We start from the raw sequence: 20,164 nt of genomic DNA, 5'->3' as shown, positions 1-20,164 counted from the left end.
AGACCACCACCCTTGTTTCAAACTTCTACTGATCCTTGAACTTCCACTACCAGTCATTCTGTACTTTCCCTCTTTTGGGGATTTATGGAAGAAAAACAGGTGTTACCACGAGGCTGTGAATTCATTGAACAAATTGACTCCCTCGTTAATTTCTGGGTCACTGGTTGGGAAAAGAGAATGTGAAGAGCCCAATAAAACTACCTAATCTACAGTTTTGCTTACTTATTATATAGCCTGGTGAAACATTACCTTAGAAGTGAGAATGGCTTATAATACACTACTGTTTTGGTGGCCATTTTGTTGGATATTTACTATGTGCCAGGTTTTGTACTAAGCATTTCATAAGCACTATTCTTAGAAAAGAACCTGAGCGATGGGTAGTGTGACTATTTTACAGATAAGGAAACTAAGAGTCCTTGGAGGTTAAGTGACTTAACCAAGGTCACTGCAACCCAAACCTAGGTTTTTGTAACTCCACTGTCCCATTCTGCTTAGACTTTCATTACATCTTTTTTTTTGTTTTTGAGACGGAGTTTCGCTCTTGTTACCCAGGCTGGAGTGCAATGGCGCCATCTCGGCTCACCGCAACCTCCGCCTCCTGGGTTCAGGCAATTCTTCTGCCTCAGCCTCCTGAGTAGCTGGGATTACAGGCACACGCCACCATGCCCAGCTAATTTTTTGTATTTTTAGTAGAGACGGGGTTTCACCATGTTGACCAGGATGGTCTCGATCTCTTGACTTCGTGATCCGCCTGTCTTGGCCTCCCAAAGTGCTGGGATTACAGGCTTGAGCCACCATGCCCGGCCTTTCATTACATCTTTAAGCAACTGTCGTAGTCAACTTGAACTGCTATAACAGAATACCGCAGACTGGGTGGCTTAAACAACGACCATCTACTTTCTCATACTTCTCGAGGCTGAAAGTCTGATATCAGTGTGCCAGTGTGACTGAGTTCTGGTTAGGGCTCTCTTCCTGGGTTGCAGAAGGCTGCCTTCTCATTGTATCTTCAGATGCTTAAGAGAGGGATCATCAATCTCATATCTCTTCTCATAAGGGCATTAATCCCATTCAAAAGGGCTCCATCCCCAATACCTAATCACCTCCCAAAGTCCCGTCTTCCAAATACCATTCCACTGTGGAGTAGGGCATCGATGTATGATTTTGGTGTTGCCACACTAAGTTCACAGCACCAGTCATAATAATGTTTTTCTTTATACTTAAAAATGTGGCTCCTCCTTAAATAGCTTTTAGACGTTTTTTCACTAGTGTTTGTGGGTTTGCATGCATCCTCGCTGTTTACTCAGTCTCCCTTGGGGTCAGCTTTTGCCCACATTCACTTGTATATCTATACTTCTTGCTTCATCCAAACTAAAATATTTCATGTTCCCATATATACACTATGCATTTTATTGTGTTTTCTTTTGCAAAAGCAGAAACATGGGGGTGGAGGGTAGAAAGAGCTGCATAGCATTCATCTTTTGCGCGGTGTCGAGTCAGGCAGAAGCTGAAGACATTGTTTTAAGGAGGACTGTATCAGACATGAGAAGCATGACATGGCATCGTACCCATGTGTATGACTACAGAGGGCAAAAGACCATCCTCCCCAATTTTCTGTAGAATCAATAAGGCTTCAATCCCAGGGGTCAGAAGGGACCATGACACCATTATGGTCTCCATTGTAGCAGCTTTGTGGACACTGGAGAAAAGCACCTGGGAAGATACACTATACTCAGAGTGGGTGGTGGTCTGCAGAGTGGACATGACTGGGGTGCTACCCCTCTCAAACATTAGATAAAGACCAGAATGGAAGGAAAAGAGAGGACAGTATGGGATCACAGATTAAATTCTCTGTAAGATCCTGGAAGTAACTAGAATGATTTGGGAGGGGGACAAGTCTGGTGCTGAGGCCCAACATTACCTAGAGTTTTCGAAGAAATCTGAGTTATTCCGTTTCTGTGACCTCACCCTCACTCATACAACCAGCTGGTGGGGATTGGGCAAGATTGAGTTCCTTTACTTGGGAAACATGTCTCATATGCCTAATATGTGCCAGACACTGCAAAGCTCTGAAGATCCAAAGATAAGACCCAGTTCCTGCCCTCTGAGGACTTACATCATGGTAACAAGTTTACTTCTTATGTCCACAGAGGTCTTGCACTGTATATCTCTTACACTTTTCTCCTACGGTTGCCACCAGGGGCCAGATTGTTCCCTACAGAGATTGTGATGGGATGGCAATCCCTAGCGTTGTATACTGCGTAACCTGCACAACTGCACATGGTGGCCCTGCCTGCCCAAATAATTTCCCCCTAAAATACCTTTCACTGCAACTCTGCCTTCCAAAGTTTTCCAGATGCATCTCTGGTCTGAACTCCTCTTTCCATCCTGGCCTGACCAGAACCCCCAGGGCACTCCTATTTCCTCAGACCTCTTTTGATATTTTCTGTCTGTAGTGGTAACCTGAAAATTAAACAGGGCCTCCATGGACTCTTTCTTGTTTAGAGTTTATTTTACTATTAGTTTAACGGTGTGTTTGTTTAGCTTTTTGCCTGCCTGAGTCTTATCTCCCTGCATGGTGTTTGGTAGTAAGGGTAGGAACTGTGTCCTATCCATCTTTATGTCTCCCCACAGGGCTTTGCACATTATTGAAATTCAATAGGACAAAAGAAGAAAGTGTTTTTTAAAATGAGAGACCTTTTAAAGAGTGAAAGATGCCAGTTGAAATGGAGTGTTTGTGACAAAAATCTTCAGTCAATACGTTTTTCAAATTCTTTCAGTGTTGACTCTCAAATATTTATGCTAATGACAACCAGGAAAAGCACAGATATTGGAAATGTACCAAACCAAGACTAATTCTGGCCAACTAATTCTTTTCACCAAACCGTCTGTAAGAGTATCTTACAAGAAAAGGTTCAGGCACCACTAATCCCTCACAACTCTCCCTCAAGGGAGTCAAGCTCAATTCATTCCTCAGGTTCAAACCATTTGTGGGAGGTCCACAGTGTGGTGATCTGAGGGTACAAGAGAGAGGGAGGAAGATAAAGAGAGAAAGGGAAAAGGCAAAGGATCTGAAGGCGAAAGAAAACATATAATCAATTGTTTACATAGAGCTTGGGTTTAGAACCTTTAGATCAGCTAAGGTTATTTCCAATTAATTACTTAAGTGATTTTATTCTTATAAAGACCAGCTCCTTTTTCCATAAAAAGAAGCAAAGAAGGAAGAAAAGAAAGAAAAAGAGAGAGAGAGAGAGAGAAAAGGGAGAGAGGAGGAGGAGGGAGAGTGGAGAGAGACACAGAGAGTGCAATCAAAAGGGTAGGGAAAAGGGAGCTCTCCAAACAGACCATTTTTGCCTTTTTGCTATTTTATTAAAGTTCGATTTGCTTTAATTGACACAGGAGTCTGGTATGCTCTGAAACTGTGACTAAGGCGACAGCCTCCCCGGGTAATTTAAGCTTTCTTTTTCATTCATAACTTCAATCACAAGGTTGAACTGGCACCCTGTTTCTTTTTGAATTTCATGAGTGAAAAATGCACTGAAAACCATTACTGTAGCCAGAATGAGTGATGCTTCCTCCAGATTGACTTACTGACAAATAGTACATCCTAAACCAGGTAGCTGACTAAGTTCTTAGTCAGAGAAACAGAAGTTTTTCATCTGATCAGTCTTTTCCTCTCCGAGTTGGCCAGGCTGCCCCCATCTGCTCTGAGATACTGGAGACTCTTGAGTAAATTAGAAACCCAACTTCAGGGGAGGGAGCTACAAGGACAAAAACCCCAGCATCCTGTACACTCACTGTAGCACCACACAGGGACATTTAGGAAAGAAAATGCAAATAGCTTGACATAGACCAAGAATTAGCAGCCTCTGTGGTCTGATACTAGGGAGTCTGGGAAGGCCCTAATATCACCCCCACCATCACCACCACAGGGCTGTGGCCTTCTGGGGTAATGCTCTAATCCTTCCTCAAAGCTCAAGTGACTAAGGCCTCTACAAGGTTATTACTCACATCTTCATGTGAATGCATAAACTCAAAGGGCTGGTGGGGGCGGGGGAGAGAGAGAGAGAAAAAGAGGGTTAGGATTAGAGATGTGGGTTAGGGGGTACATTTCAAACCCCAAATCAGAAGCTTTGAAGAGCAGGGTGACTTTGGGAAAGTGATTTCATTTCTCTGAGCACCATCTTCACATGAAAATTGGTCTAGCTGGATAATTTTTACAACTTTCTCTCTTCCTGCCTTCCTTCCACTCTCTTTTCCTTTCTTCTTGTCTAGAACTATTTATTGAGCCCCTACTATGTGCTAGACTTTGTTCTAGGCATTGTGAATATCACTGTAAACAAAATAGACTAAGTCTGCATCCCATGTAGCTTACATTCTATTAGTGGAGACATAATAAGCAAATAAATAGATAATGCAGATAATTCTCACTTTACATTGTTTCAATATGCATGAATTTTGATTGCCATGGTTTAGATAACACCAGGTTCCCAACAAAACAGTTCAAATTTTAGTCACCACAGTATATTAATTGTGACTAACTGCTGCAAATTTCACTGCTAGCTTTCCAGGCCACAAATTGCTGTGTAAGTGACAAGTGTTCATCATAATCAGTGACCAATCGCATTACTTCTTTGGAAATCATTCAGTGATTGGTCACTGTGCATATGTTACTCAGTTCACACAAGGAAAGCAAAGCCTGTAGCTGTGTTGCCTCTTTGTCCTCCAGTGGTACAGCAATACTCTAGGCAAAATATTTTCACTTTTAAAGCACTACTACTGTTGAATAACACTCCAGGTCAACCTGATTCTCTTAATAACTTTTTTTTTTTTTTAAAAAGAGTCTCTCTTTGTTGCTCAGGCTGGAGTGCAGTGGTGTGATCTTGGCTCACCGCAACCTCTTCTCCCAGGTTCATGCGATTCTCCTGCCTCAGCCACGTGCGTAGCTGGGACTACAGGCACACACCACCATGCCTGGCTAATTTTTGTATTTCTAGTAGAGATGGGGTTTCACTATGTTGGCCAGGCTGGTCTCAAACTCCTGACCTCCTGATCCACCCACCTCAGCCTCCCAAAGTGCTGGGATTATAGGCGTGAGCCACCACACCCAGCCTAACCTGTTTCTCTTAAATGGAAATGCGAAAATTTGCTTGTTACACCCAAACACAACTTCATTAATCCATCCAATGGACCATGGAGTTATTTCAGATTTGAAAGCCTATTAGATGTACTTTCAACAGACTAGCAATGCTGTAACTAGAGATCATGCCATTTCTTTAGCTGAGTTGTGAAAGAAATATGACATAAGGCACGTACTTGAACACCTTCAAGCATCATGGCAGGAAGTAACAGCAGTTAGTATGCCCGCAGTATGGGAGGAATCTTTCCTATGCCTTGCAAGTAGCTTTATGGCCTTCTAGTAAAAGGTAAATGGAGTTGTAGAAGAAATAGTTGACCATGGCAATGTGGACACACTGCTGCTGTTCTGAGACTCTTGATATGCAGCTACAGAAATTTAGTGTGGTCACACTTATGAACACAAATGAAAAAGTGATTGTGATGAAAAAGATGAAGAGGAATATGTCCCAGAGGAAGGAACACTGGTGAAAATCTTCTCATTAAAGAGCTCTCAAAGATATTTCATGACATCAAAAATGCAAAGGACAAATATTGGAAGCTGATCCAATAAACTTAGAAAGGAGGATGGCTATTCACCAAGGAGTATTAAAAAACGTTCTCTCTGCATTGTAAGTTTCATGAAGAGAAGAAAGAGGCAAGCACTGCTCAAACTGCTCTTTTTGTAGCTCGTACAAATCGATGGGGTACATGGAAGATTGTTATGTGTATATAATGAGTAATGATCAAGTCAGGGTATCCATCTCCTGGGTACGATACATGTTTGCTTAACTATAGTCACCATACTCTGCTAGCAAACATTGAATTTATTCCTTCTATCAAACTGTATATTTTTACTTATTAACCAATTTTTCTTCATTTCCCCTTCCCCAACCAGTTCCAGTCTCTGTTCTCTAACTTTCAACTCTCTGCCTCCATGTGATCAGATTCTTTAGCTCCCACATGTAAGTGAGAAGATGTGCTATTTGACTTTTCGTGCCTGGCTTATTTCACTTAATATAATGACCTCCAGTTCCATCCATGTTGCTGCAAATGGCAGCATTTCGTTTCTTTTTTATGGCCATATAATATTCCATTGTGTATATATGGCACATTTCCTTCATCCAATTTACCACCAAAGGACATTTAGTTTGCTTTCATAGTTTTGCTATTGTAAACACTGCTCCAGTACACATGTGAGTGCAGGTATTTCTTTGATATGTTGATTTCTTTTCCTTTGGGTAGTTATTCCAAGGGTAGGACTGCTGGATGGAACGGTAGTTTTTATTTTTAGCATTTTGAGAAATCTCCATACAGTAAAACTACTCTTGATAAGTTTTTAAATTGTGGCAAAACATACATAACATACAATTTGCCATTTTAACCATTTGTAAGTGTACAATTCAGTGGCATTCACAATGTACAAGTGTATTCACACTGTTGTGCAGCCATCACTACCATCTGTCTCCATACTTTTTCTTCATCCCAAACAGAAACTCTGTTCCCATTAAACCCTGATTCCCTCTTGGCCACTCCTCTCAGCCTCTAGTAGTGTCTATTTTGCTTTCGGTCTCTATGAATCTGACTGTGCTCATATGAATATAATCATACAATGTTTGTCCTTTTGTATCTGGCTTATTTCACTTAGCATAATATCTCTAAGCTTAATCCATGTATCAGAATATCATTTCTTTTTAAGGCTAAACAATATTCCATTGTATGTATATACCACATTTTGTTTATCTATTTGGATTGTTACCACCTTTTGTTTATTGTAAAGAATGCTGCTATGAAGACCCAGCGTGGTGGCTCACACCTGTAATCCCAGCACTTTGGGAGGCTGAGATGGGCGGATTACTTGAGGTCAGGAGTTTGAGACCAGCCTAGCAAACATGGTGAAAGCCTGTCTCTACCAAAATATATATAAAAAATATTAGCTGGGCATGATGGTGTGCACCTGTAATCCCAGCTATTCAGAAGGGTGAGGCAGGAGAATGGCTTGAACCTGGGATGCAGAGATTGCAGTGAGCCAAGATCATGCCACTGAACTCCAACCTGGGCAACACAGTGAGACTCCATCTCAAAACAAAAACAAATAATGCTGCTATGAATATTGTTGTGCAAACGTCTGTTCAAGTCCCTGTTTTTAACCTTTTTGAGTAGATACCTAGAAGTGGAATTGTGGGATCATATGATAATTCTGCTTACATTTTTGGGAAACTGCAACACTGTTTTCCACAGTGGCTCCACCATTTTACATCCCACTGGCAATGTGCAAGAGTTCCAGTTTCTCCATATAATCACAAACATTTGCTATTTTTTTTCTGTAGTAGCCATCCTAATGGATTTGAAGTGGTATCTCATTGTGGTTTAGATTTGCATTTCCGTAATGATTAGCAATGTTCAGTATCTTTCCACATGCTTATTAGCCATTTGTATATCTTCTTTTGAGAAATGTCCATTTAGTTGATTTTTTTCTACAAAGAAATGAAAACATTTTAATTCTTAATATCTCTAGTGTTTTAAATTACAGTTTAGTAAATAAATATTCATTTTACATTTTTTTTTCATTTTCCTATACATTTATAGCCAATAGTAAGAGAATTTTTAATGTTTTGACAAAAAGTTTTTTATGGTCATTCATGGAGCAATTATTATTTTCCTTATCGATTATTAAGGATGCTTTACATCATGTCAGCTTGCATGGCCATTTTTATGATCACATACAAAGAAAGAACTTTCTATACAGTGTTGGATTAATGCTGAAGGATATGAAAATAAAGCAAGGCAAAGGGGGAGAGAGTGATGGACTCAGATAGGAGAATGGGCTATTTATAAAGGCGAGATTTGAATAGAGGCCTAAGTGGGGTAAAGAAGCCAGCCGCATCCCCGCCTATGGGAAGGAATTTCCAGGCTTGGAGAATATCAAGAGCAAAGGCCTTCATATGGGAGCCTGCTTGGTCTGTCTGGGAAATGACAAGACTGCCAGTGTGCCTAGAGGACAATGAGGGAGGGAGAGAATGGTAGCAGATGATGAATATGGAAATGTAGGCAGGGACTGGATCATGTAGAGCCTTGCTGGGGGAAGTCATTGAAGAGCCGAGAGTGATGGTGTGTTAATGGACAGGGCATCTGAATTGTTAGCGACGAATTCCTCTAAGGAGATAATAGGGGAGAGTATGAACAGTAAAGATTAATTTCATCTACTTCATAATTTGTCTAATAGCTAGTCTTGGCTTCAATATCAGCACAGGATAAAAGACTTGTGGAGACTAGAACCCATTCATACTTTTTTTTTTTTAAGACATGCTATCTCAGCTCACTGCAACCTCCACCTCCTGGGTTCAAGTGATTCTCCTGCCTCAGCCTCCTAAGTAGCTGAGATTACAGGGTCACCACGCCAGGCTAATTTTTTGTATTTTTAGTAGAGACGGGGATTCATTATGTTGGTCAGGCTGGTCTGGAACTCCTGACCAGTGATCCACCCACCTCAGCCTCCCAGAGCATTGGGATTATAGGTGTGAGCCACCACGCTCAGCCCTAGTCATAGTTTTCTTAAGCATTCCTGTGTATGAACAAGGCCTCTCAATTTTTTCAATTTCACTAAGAGCTCCTACAATTTTCCTAAGAGGCGTTTGAGCTGAGACACTTCTCACCCAGGACATGTAGGACCAAGAGTTTCTAGTTAGCAGAACCATCAGCAGATATGAATGTTCCAGAATTACCAGAGAAGCAATGGCTGGATTTCCGCACACAGCAAGCTGGGTTTACCAACCCATGAGCCTACAGGTTGGGTAGGGAATACAAATCAGTGAGGCTGGCCCAGGGAGAATGATGATCAGCTGTTACTAAAAGGGAATGTGGCCCTGGGGGCCAGATCTTCAAGAGAAGTGGCAAATCCAGGTTGCAGTTCTGGTTTTTGAGTCGTGGCAAGTAATTTAAAATGTTTTTAACACATCATGCAGGTCATATATATATGTAGTATATATGTGTGTAACATATATACATATATAAGTATACATATGCACATTATATATACACGTGTGCACACGTGCATGTGTGCATGTGTGTGTGTGTGTGTGTGTGTGTGTGTGTGTCTGGTGTCTGTGGCCTGGATCAGCCTGTGGCCCTTATGCTGTCATTTCTGGTCTTAAAGGGACTTGTCCTCCATTCCCTAAAAATATTTGTGCTGAAATAATCAGCACCGATCTCTTTCTCTCACCCATGTGTCTTCCAGAAGGGAATCACACTTCATTGAAAATCTGAGTGTCTTGGAACCTCTTAGTGACCTTTTAGGTCCAGGTTTAATGTACCTTGACCACTTAAAAAGCCTTTTAAAAAAGGCTCTTAGATTTGATGAAAACTTCTGGATTGAGCAAATGTTATTTAACATGTAAGTATCCATAATTTTCTCAACATGCTACGAACCCTTAAACAATATGGGATCTTCATTAAGCAACTAGATACACAAAGAAACATCGCCAATATCTGATTTATGAGGCAGAAATTTACTTAAAAAATTGTGCTTGCTGCATTCCAATTGTAGAGAATGAAGAAGAGAAAAGCAAATATGAAAATATTTTGATTAAAGGTTAAGTAGATTTCCTTTGTGTTTAGCTTCCTCAAAAACTAAAATACTTGTAATACTTATAAATTGTGTACATGCAGACTTTTTTGCACTTCTAAAAATGTACCACATTTGCACCAATATTTTAGTTTCTCTTTCCTGCTTCTCATTTGTTTCATAGAAAAGAGAAGTTTAAATGGGATTTGTAATTTGAGGTTATAACAGAAGGGAAAATTATGTTGATCTTTTAAGGTCGGTCTTTTTTTAAAGATTTTTTTTGATGTATGAAGGCAATTTAGTCAATTATTTAACTTGAAAATCAAAGAGGCTTTATGTCTTTAAAAAACTCCCTGTGATTGTTATTGTATCAAACTCAAAAAAGCTGAAGAAGAACTTTCCTACAGGACATTAAACTGCAGTGTTTGCTGCCCAGTGTTAGGTTGAAAAGAAACCCACAGTGTGTAATTCACACAGAATCTTCATTTGATGTAGATAATTACTTTCAAATTATTTAATTATCTCACCTAAGAATATCAACATCTCATTGGTTTCTTTCTTCCTCTCTCTTTCTCTCTCTTTCTTTTTTCCCTTTCTTTTGATAGGATCTCATTCTGTCATACTGGGTGAAGTGAGGAACAATCTAAGAATATCAAGATCTCATCTGTTTCCCACCCTTCCTTCCTCCCTCCCTCCCTCCCTCCCTTCCCTCCCTCCCTCCCTCCCTCCCTCCCTCCTTCCTTCCTTCCTTCCTTCCTTCCTTCCTTCCTTCCTTCCTTCCTTCCTTCTCTCTCTCTCTTTCTTCCTTTCTTTCTTCCCCTTCTTTCTTTTGACAGGATCTCATTCTTTCATCCTGGCTGGAGTGCAGTGGCATGATCACGGCAGGCTTAACCTCCTGACCTCAACAGATCATTCCACCTCGGCATCCTGAGTAGCTGGGACTACAGGCACGTGCCACCATGCCCGGCTAATTTTTGCATGTTTTTGTAAAGGCAGACTTTTGCTATGTTGCCCAGGCTTGTTTTGAACTCTTGGGTGCAAGCAATTCACCTGACTAGGCCCCCCAAAGTGCTGGAATTATAGGCATGAACCACTGTGCCTGGCTGACTTGGTTGGTTTCTATAGCAACTGTAGCTTCAGAGCTTCAATAAATGTTGGCATAGCTCAAGCAGATGGGAAATTGAACTCATGTGTCCAGCCTCAGAAGTTGAGAAGCCCAGCTCAGCTCTTCTCACAGAGATAGATCAAGAAATCTATTCTTCAGTTCTTCAGGGTGGTGCCAGGAGAAGACAGCTTTTCTTTTTCTTTTCTTTTTTTGAAATGGAGTCTTGCTCTGTTGCCCAGGCTGGAGTACAGTGGCATGATCTCGGCTCACTGCAATCTCCGCCTCCCAGGTTCAAGTGATTCTCCTGCCTCAGCCTCCTGAGTATCTGGGATTACAGGTGAGTGCCACCACGCCCTGCTAATTTTTGTAGTTTTAGTAGAGACGGGGTTTCACCATGGTGGTTAAGCTGGTCTCAAACTCCTGACCTCAGGTGATCTGCTCATCTTGGCCTCCAAAGTGCTGGGATTACAGGTGTGAGCCACCGCACCTGGCCGAGAAGACAGGTGTTCATTTACAGATATGTTGGAACTTACAGGGATTCAAAGAGGACCTCATTTAACTTAGCAAAGGACCAACCCCTACCATGTCCTGTTTCTGAGATGTTTACTCAGATAACAGGTGGAGTTAAGTGTTCCCTTTAAGATGCCCCCGAAACCAATCTAGGAGGCTACAGCTCCATTTCAAAGCCTTCGCAGCTCTCATTGTGTTTAGTTAAGGAATGAGCATTGTGAGATCTGTCATTATATACTGCACATGGCTCTGGCGTGCAAAGAAAATCCTGTACTTTCCCAGAATTCCGTTCAAGAGACACAGAGAAAAGTCACTTTCTTGTGTCATGTCCTTCGTAGAACAGATACGGGGCTGATACATGGCACATTTCTCTAAAACATGACTCAAATACTTTTGCATATGGATGGATTTTTCTTTTTGATTCAGCTGTTTTCCCTCTGCAGAACAGTGTCTCATAATGTAGGAAGTGACAAAAACCTGACGTTGCAGAAAAAATCAGGATAACAGGGGTGAAGGTGTGGGGGAGAATGACTCTTTACAATGTCTGAATGAATCAATGCAGAAATCAGTGCACAAATGTAAGTAACCCAGTTGAGAGGCACAAATTTCAAACTTTCCTGAGTTTTTGTTATGAGACTTTATGATAAAACGTTAAGACTGTGTGAGTTTCCTGTTGCTGCTCTAACAAATTATCATAAACCTAGTGGCCCAAAACAATACCAATTTATTATCCTACAGTTTCGGAAGCCAGAAATCCAAAATCAGTCGAAGTAGGCTGAAGTCAACGTGTCAGCAGGGGTCGTTTCTTTGGAGGCTGTCAGGGAAGAATCCATTTTCTTGCCTTTCCCAGCTTTAGAGGCTGCCTACTTTTCCTGGCCTGTGGCACCATTCTCTATCTTCAAAGCCATTAACAGTGGGTTAAGTCCGTCTCTCATCATATCACCCTGACACTAACGCTCCTGCTTCCCTCTTGTGAGGACCCTTGTGATTACACTGGATCCATCTTGATAATCCATGCTAATCTCCCCATCTCAAGATCCCTAAGTTAATCACATCTTTGAGGCCCCTTTGCCATGTAAGGTAACACTTCAGAAATAGGTTCCAGTGATTAGGACATGGACCTCTTTGGGAGCTATTAATCTGCTTACTATAGCAGTCACATTGCAAATTTCAGTGGGGCCTGAGGACGGCAGTTCAGCTAGTTAACATGACGAGTTCCTTTAAAGTATCAAGTTTATATCATCTCCTGGGGGCTCCTGAGTTACCTCTGCCTACTGTTACGTTATTCCAAATAGGAACAATTTTGTTTCATAGGTGTGAAAAGGGAGGCTGAAAAAGATAGGTGATTATTTTCAACAACCCTTCAGTGTGATCAAGGCGGGAGTAAGTCCGGCTCAAGGGCTCCTGATGCTCTTTCCAGCATATTTCTTGCTTCTAGGGAATGTCTTCTAAAGAGATGTCAGAGTCGGCTGAGCGGTGGCTCATGCCTGTAATCTCAGCACTTTGGGAGGCCAAGGCGGGCAGATCACAAGGTCAAGAGATCGGGACCATCCTGGCCAACATGGTGAAACCCCATCTCTACTAAAAATACAAAAATTAGCTGGGCGTGGTGGTGCGCCTGTAGTCCCAGCTACTCGGGAGGCTGAGGCAGGAGAATTGCTTGAACCCGGGAGGCGGAGGTTGCAGTGAGCTGAGATTGCACTACTGCACTCCAGCCTGGTGCCTGGCGACGGAGTGAGACTCTGTCTTAAAAAAAGAAAGAGAGAGAGAGATGTCAGAGTCAGTTTGGCACCATACTAGGTGGTGTTGGGTGGTATTGGGGTTGAGTGTGAGTGAGGGAAGGAAAATTGACATTTTACCTATAGGAAGTAGACGAAGCAGCCACACAGTGGCAGTACTCCCAGTCACCATTCTCTACTCTTATACAGACTTTCGAAGAGTGATACGGTTTCGATCTGTGTTCTCACCACATCTCATGTCAAGTTGTAATTCCTAGTGTTGGAGATGGGGCCTGGTGGGAGGTAATTTGATCGCGGGGTGAATTTCTCATAAATGGTATAGCACCATCCCTTTGGTGCTGTTCTTGTGATAGTGAGTTCTCATGCGATCTGGTTGTTTAAAAGTGTGTAGCACCTCCCCCGACTGCTCTTGCATCTGCCCTGGCAATGTGAAGTGCCTGCTTCCCCTTCACCTTCCACGGTGATTGTAAGTTACCGGAGGCCTCCCCAACAGCTGAGCAGATGCCGGTGTCATGCTTTCTGTACAGCCTGCAGAGCCATGAGCCAATTAAACCTCTTTTCTTTACAAATTACTCAGTCTCAAGTGTTTCTTTAGAGCATTGTGAGAACAGACTAATACAAAGAGGATCCCTTTCCTAGTGCCTTCTAGACCTGATGGATGATGATCCTGAGCATGCTTCGTTCGTGTGTGCCCAAAACCGTTTTTAAGGCCACTTACATTTTTGATGTAGCAATAGAGTAAATTGTTTCAGAATGAAAATCGATTTTAGGGTCTGACCCCTATGGGTTCACGCCTCAGCTCTAGTACCTACCATGATTGTGTGGCCACTGGAAATAACAACAATCTCATAAGGTAGATGTGAGGGGAGGAAAAAGCAAATCCCTACAAAGTAGTTAGCGCTGTCCCAGGATGCTGCAAACACTAGCTGTTCTTATTATGACATTGGCCGGCCCTGCATGAGCTAGACCCAGCCTACTTCTTCAGCCTTATCGTCTACCACCCGCTTTCCTTATCCACTATGATCCAGTCATACCGGCTTTCCTTTTGACCCTTAAGCAGGCCATTAAGGCCTTTGCATTTGCTGTTCTTTCAACTCAGAACTCTTTCCTCCAGAATCTACAAGGCTAACCTGTATGTCATTATTCAGGCCCTAGCTCCTACAAAATTTTCCTGTGACCACACCAACTAGAGTACCTGCTTCCATACACCCCACTCACAAACTGTATTATAGCTTTCTCTTTTATTTCCTTAGTGGTTGGTCATTATTACGCTCTGAAAATTACCTCTCTCCTTCATTCCTCCCTCCCTTCCCCTCTTTCTCCCTTTATACTTAAAGCTCCTTTAGTCCAACAGAGTTATCATGTTCATTGCTGTATCTCCAGCATCTGGAAGAGTGCCTGAAAAATAGTAAGAGCTCCATGTCTGCTGGCCAGTTGAGCAACTGATAGAGACTACCATCAGAATATAGATCTTAGTTTAATGTATCCTTTGAAACTTTTGTTTTCTATAAGCATTGGCCTCTTGGGACCTATTTATTATCCACACCCCTCACTAATTATACCAGCCATTCTCCGGTGTCTCTTCACCCCTCCCCAGCTCTTCCTCCTCTTCATCCCATTTCTTCAGAGCCATTGAGTGGGTTTCTCCCTCCTTCCGAGTACTTAAAACAAATTTTTAATAGAGTGCTCTGAACGTCCAAAAAGCCCAGAAGATTCAAACAATGAATAATTACTGGTGAAACTTCAAAGGCTATTGTGGGTCTCTAATATGAGTCTCTTTGCCTCCCTAATCAAAACTATAGTTGCACAATTGCTAGTGGGCTCAGGAAAACCCAACTCTGTTCTATCCCTGGTGTTCAGTACAGTGGTTTAAGGTTACATACACCATGCACACATAAATGCATGTGGAATGAATGGGACTTCTCTTACCTACTCATAAAGCCATAGGAAAGAAACACAAATTAATAGGATTAATTAATAGGATTAAGGATGAGCATAAGAATTCCACCATTAGGTTCTAGGAGACCTCCACACCTCTCATAGGTTAAAGCCAGGGACCATCTGATCTGCCAGTGGAGAGGGGTCCAGATGCGGTAGGGAAGGTGAATACCCTGTTCCTAGGCCCTATCTCCGAGCACTTGGGCTTGGCAGAGCCATTGGGGTCCTCAGTTCATAGTCAAGAGCTGTTAACAGGAATAGAAAATAGAGCTTGGTGTCTCCTTTGAAAAGAGAAAATATTCTATAGAGGTAAACAAAATATCGGGTCATAGAATTTCAAATTGGAAGGGTCTTTGGGAATCATCTGATCCACTCTTCCATTTTTTTTTTTTAAAGAAAGAGAAAGAGAAAAGGGGGAGAGAGAACAGGAGTCTTGCTCTATTGCCCAGGCTGGAATGCAATCTAGAAATAGGTATTAAAAACCTCTTTTATGCTGATGATTGTGCTTAACAGCGGAGACAGGAAGGAATACTCTTCCATTTTCAAATAAATTACTAGCCCAGCCACCATGGCACTGTGTCGCTACCAGGTAGGCTGTTGCCCCATGCTGCTTTTCCTGCTCTCTATGGATTGTGCTGATTGCCTAGTCAGTCCCAGTGCTGGACACCTCAGTTGAAGGTGTAGAATTTACTCCATGACAGCCACACACTGCAGCTGCTTCTAATTGACCATCTTGGCCCATTCCCCCCAAAACCATTTTCAACTTGACATTTACCATTTGTTTTCATGTATCTTTCCTCTTTCGTTTTATAGAAGATAATCAATTGAAACCACATTTGATTATGTATTTAGATTGTGATTCTTCTGCCTACTTGAAAATTATGTCTTTAAATGATATCACTTCTGTCACTTTATTGAACACTTCCTCTCCTCTGTTCCCCAACATAGCTTTTCCCCCAAGCATCTCTTCAGAGACACAGGGAATGCAGTCTCCCTGGGAAATGGATTAGTGATGCTCAACACTGATTATTAGTTACTCACAAAATCCAAGCTCTTTCAGATCACCTTAATTAATAAAACACGTTAGCTTTGTAAAGTTATGACGTATTTCTCTCTTTAGAAAATTTAACACTTAAAAAAATCTTTGGAGTATAAATGGTTAAAAAAATCAGCTCCCTCTTGTTTCTACAATTCTTAAACAGCGTTTATTTATTTTCCAGGGGTGTGGAGGGAGGGAGTGTTCTGCCTGGTGTTAATTTTCAGAATTTTCAGTGTGTCATTCTTTGACTTGTGTGTGTGTGTGTGTGCGCGCGCGCACACACACACACACGCGTATGTTTCTCCCTTTGAAAAAACAAAAGATGGATTTCCTTGCTCATCATGGAAAAAATGTAACATATGACCCAATCCCTTCCTGAGAGCACGGAGGACCAAGTGCAGACGGCTTAGATCAGGGTGGTGAGGAAGTTTTGTCATTTCCAGAAGGAAGCATGAGTCAGAGTGTGCAGCATTTTGGGAGGCCTGAATCAGAGCTGTCGAGGAAGTCAACTCTTGGACAATTTAACTTAAAATCAGAATGTTATTTAATTGAATGCCTTCCTTCAAATCATGCCTTTCTCCAAGATGGCTGCAGATGGTGATATTCTGATTATTTCCCTTCAGGAACAGGGAGGAATTTAACAGTTGAAGAAGTTCTTAAATCCACTTTTGAGACAACGAAGCCTGGAGATTAATATATACCTTTTAGAAAAGAGAAAAGAGAGTGGGTAAGAGAAAGAGGGACAACACTGCTCTAAAAACCTATACATAAATGAAGAATGATCAAGTTAAATTATATTGTTAGAAAAATTTATTATGACCAACTAAGCATTTTAATAGGCATGCATTTTCCTCTTTGGGGTTAATATGTACTTGAGAAAAAAATCTTTCTACACACTCAGATTTCTCATTGCTTCAAGATTTGTTTCTCTTTTGCAAAACTCAATACTCAGAAAGGCTCCAGAATGAGCCTCCATGTAATCTTTCAGGAGGATACAGTCAAGGGTGGGGTTCAGGGGATGAGAAGAAATCCTGGTTTGGAAGACTGAGGGGAGTGGTGACACTGGGTTTGGGACATGGCCAACAGCTTCAGAGGCCTAAGGATTCTGAAGCCTGATAATATTTAATTATAACATGGTCTGGGCTGGGCACGCCAGCACTTTGGGAGGCTGAGGCGGGCAGATCACAAGGTCAAGAGATGGAGACCATCCTGGCCAACATGGTGAAACCCTGTCTCTACCAAAAAATACAAATATTAGCCGGGCATGGTGGCACGCACCTGTAATCCCAGCTACTCAAGAGGCTGAGGTAGGAGAATTGCTTGACCCCGGGAGGCAGAGGTTGCAGTGAGCCGAGATCGAGCCATTGCACTCAAGCCTAGTGACAAAGTGAGACTCTGTCTCAAAAAAAAAAAAGAAAAAAACACACATGATCTTATAATCAAATAGATTTAGAGTGACTTCAGATAGAGAACTTGGGGTTCTGCTCTGTTCCCAGTCTCCGCCATTATCTCCTCAAGGTCTGAGAGCTGTAAAGAGCTTGCTTTATCACGACAGTTTCCTGCAATTGGTTTCACTCTCAGCTAATCACTTAGAGAGAGCCAGCTGCTATTGGCTTGGAAAAATTTGCCTGGGGTAGTTACAGCCTTTGGGAACTCTAGGAACATGTGTGTATATAGGAAAAGGAGAAAGAGGAATGTATGTTTCACAATGGAGAAATTTAGGAGATACACACTCGAGACCACGTGCGTGCACATGCACACACACACACACACATGTGTGCTACACACACACACACACACACACACACACACACACACAATGTGTGGCATGAGGCCCTGAGGTCCATTTGGGAGAGCAAAGGATGGCCAGAAGTCTAGGCTTGATAGTAGCAGTGATCTGTCCCTCTGACCTTCTATATGTTATGTTATGAAGAAACATTATTAATATCAGGACTTACACAACTTTTTAAAAAGTCTCTCTCTGAGTCGGGCTTAAACTGGGCCATGACTTGCCCCCAGGGTTTTGGGGTGGACTTTGTTCCATCAGACTTCCTAGACTCTGCAGTTCCCACATTCTTAGCCTCCTCCATGACACCCTGGTAATGTCATAGAAGGTATGAAGGACAGATGGAGGATCACAAGATATATAATCAGAAAGCCCAGTTTCAAGTCTCTAGTTTGCTTTTGCAAGATATGAGTTGGACAAATCTGAACCTGAGGTGCAATGCCCTGATTCTTCTTTTTTTTTTTTAGATGGGAGTCTCGCTCTGTAGCCCAGGCTGGATGGAGTGCAGTGGCTCGATCTTGGCTCACTGCACCCTCCACCTCTTGGGTCCTGGTTCAAGCAATTCTCCTGCCTCAGCCTCCCGAGTAGCTGGGATTACAGGCACGCACCACCACGCCCAGCTAATTTTTGTGTTTTCAGCAGAGATGGGGTTTCACCATGTTGGCCAGGCTGGTCTTGAACTCCTGAGCTCATGATCCACCTGCCTCGGCCTCCCAAAGTGCTGGGACTACAGGCATGAGCCACCATTCCCGGTCTGTCCTGACTCTTAGAAGTGTGGACCAGGACGCCAGGGTTGCAGTGAAGACTTGATTCAGTAAGTACCATGCAAAGCCATGTGGTACTGTGCAAAGCCATAGGACTCTGAGCATTGCCACGCAATGGCATGGTAACTGCACAAGGTGCTGGGGGCCGTTCTCTTTCCAGACTATTCCTCTTCTTTTCTTCCTGGTCCATGAAATAAGGACTTCTCAAGTCTGTCCCCTGTCTTTCTTGCTTCCCACCACTGCCCTGGTTCACACCTTCTTTCTGCTGCACCTGAGCTGTTTCAGTAGGCTCCTTCCTGAACTCTCACCTCCATCTTTTGCTTTTCCTGCCTTCGCTTCTTGGTATGCTCTTCCACCTGCTGTCCACGTGACTTGCTATTCTACTCCTTCATGCCTATTCAAATGTCTCCTTAGGGAGCTCTTCCCTGACCACTATCTATAAAATAAAACCCAGCCCCTCCCTCCACATGCAAGCTTCCTCACCCAGTTTTGTTTTTTTTCCACAGAGTTTGCAATAAATCTCTGTAATTATTTGGTTATTTTAATGTAAATAATACCTTTTATTTTAGAATACTTTTAACTTTACAGAAAAGTTGTAAAAATAATAGAGTTTCTGTATGATCCTAACCCAATTTTCCCGATTGCTAGCAACTTGCATTTCTAAATTACATTCCTCACAACTAAGGAATGAATATTGATACACTATTATTAACTTACCTCCATACTCTATATAGGTTTCATCAGTTTTCCTTGTCTAGTTCAGGATTCTATCCAGGACAGCACATGGCATCCAGTCATGTCCCCTTAGCCTCTTCTAATCTATGGCAGTTTCTCAGACTTTCCTTGTTTTTGATTAACTTGACAGTTTTGAGAAAAGTTCTGCTCAGGTGTTTTGTGGAATGTTCATCAACTGAGGTTTTCCTGAAGTTTTTCTCATGTTTAGACTGCGGGTTTTGGGGAGTAAGGACATGGCGGTAAAAAGCCCTTCTCATCATATTATAATTTATCAAGGGTGCATACTATCAGTCAACGTGATTTATCACTGTCGATGCTGACTTTGATCTACTAGGGTAGTGTTTGTCAGGTTTCACCGTTACAGAATTACTTTATCCTTCCTTTTCATTCTCTGGAAATAAGAACGTAGGCACAGCCCACGCTCAAAGTTGGGGGCTTAGACTATACCTCCTTGGACTTCTGTGTAGGAGATATATGGCTTCTCCATTTGTTTATTTATTCAATCATCTACTTATATCAGTATGGACTCACAGATATTCGTTTTATACTCTGGGTTATATTCCAATACTATGTTATATATTTTGTTGCTCAAATTATTCCAGCCTTGGCCACTGGAGACGCTTTCAGTTGGCTCTTGGGTCCCTCTGACATGCCGCCATTGTTTTATTTGAGCCCTTCCTTACTTTTTAGCACTACAAGAGGCTCCAGGCTCATTGTGCATGATTCCTGCCCTAGCCTTTGAATAAGATATGTCTCTAAAGAATTCCCAGTTTCTTTCATTAGAAAATTTGTTAGAAACCAAGATCTGGGGCCGGGCGCAATGGCTCTCGCCTGTAATCCCAGCACTTTGGGAGGCTGAGGCAGGAGGATCG

Source organism: Callithrix jacchus, chromosome X, assembly GCF_049354715.1.
Source record: "Callithrix jacchus isolate 240 chromosome X, calJac240_pri, whole genome shotgun sequence".
NCBI classification, from domain to species: domain Eukaryota; kingdom Metazoa; phylum Chordata; class Mammalia; order Primates; family Cebidae; genus Callithrix; species Callithrix jacchus.
This window is presented reverse-complemented; position numbering follows the sequence as displayed.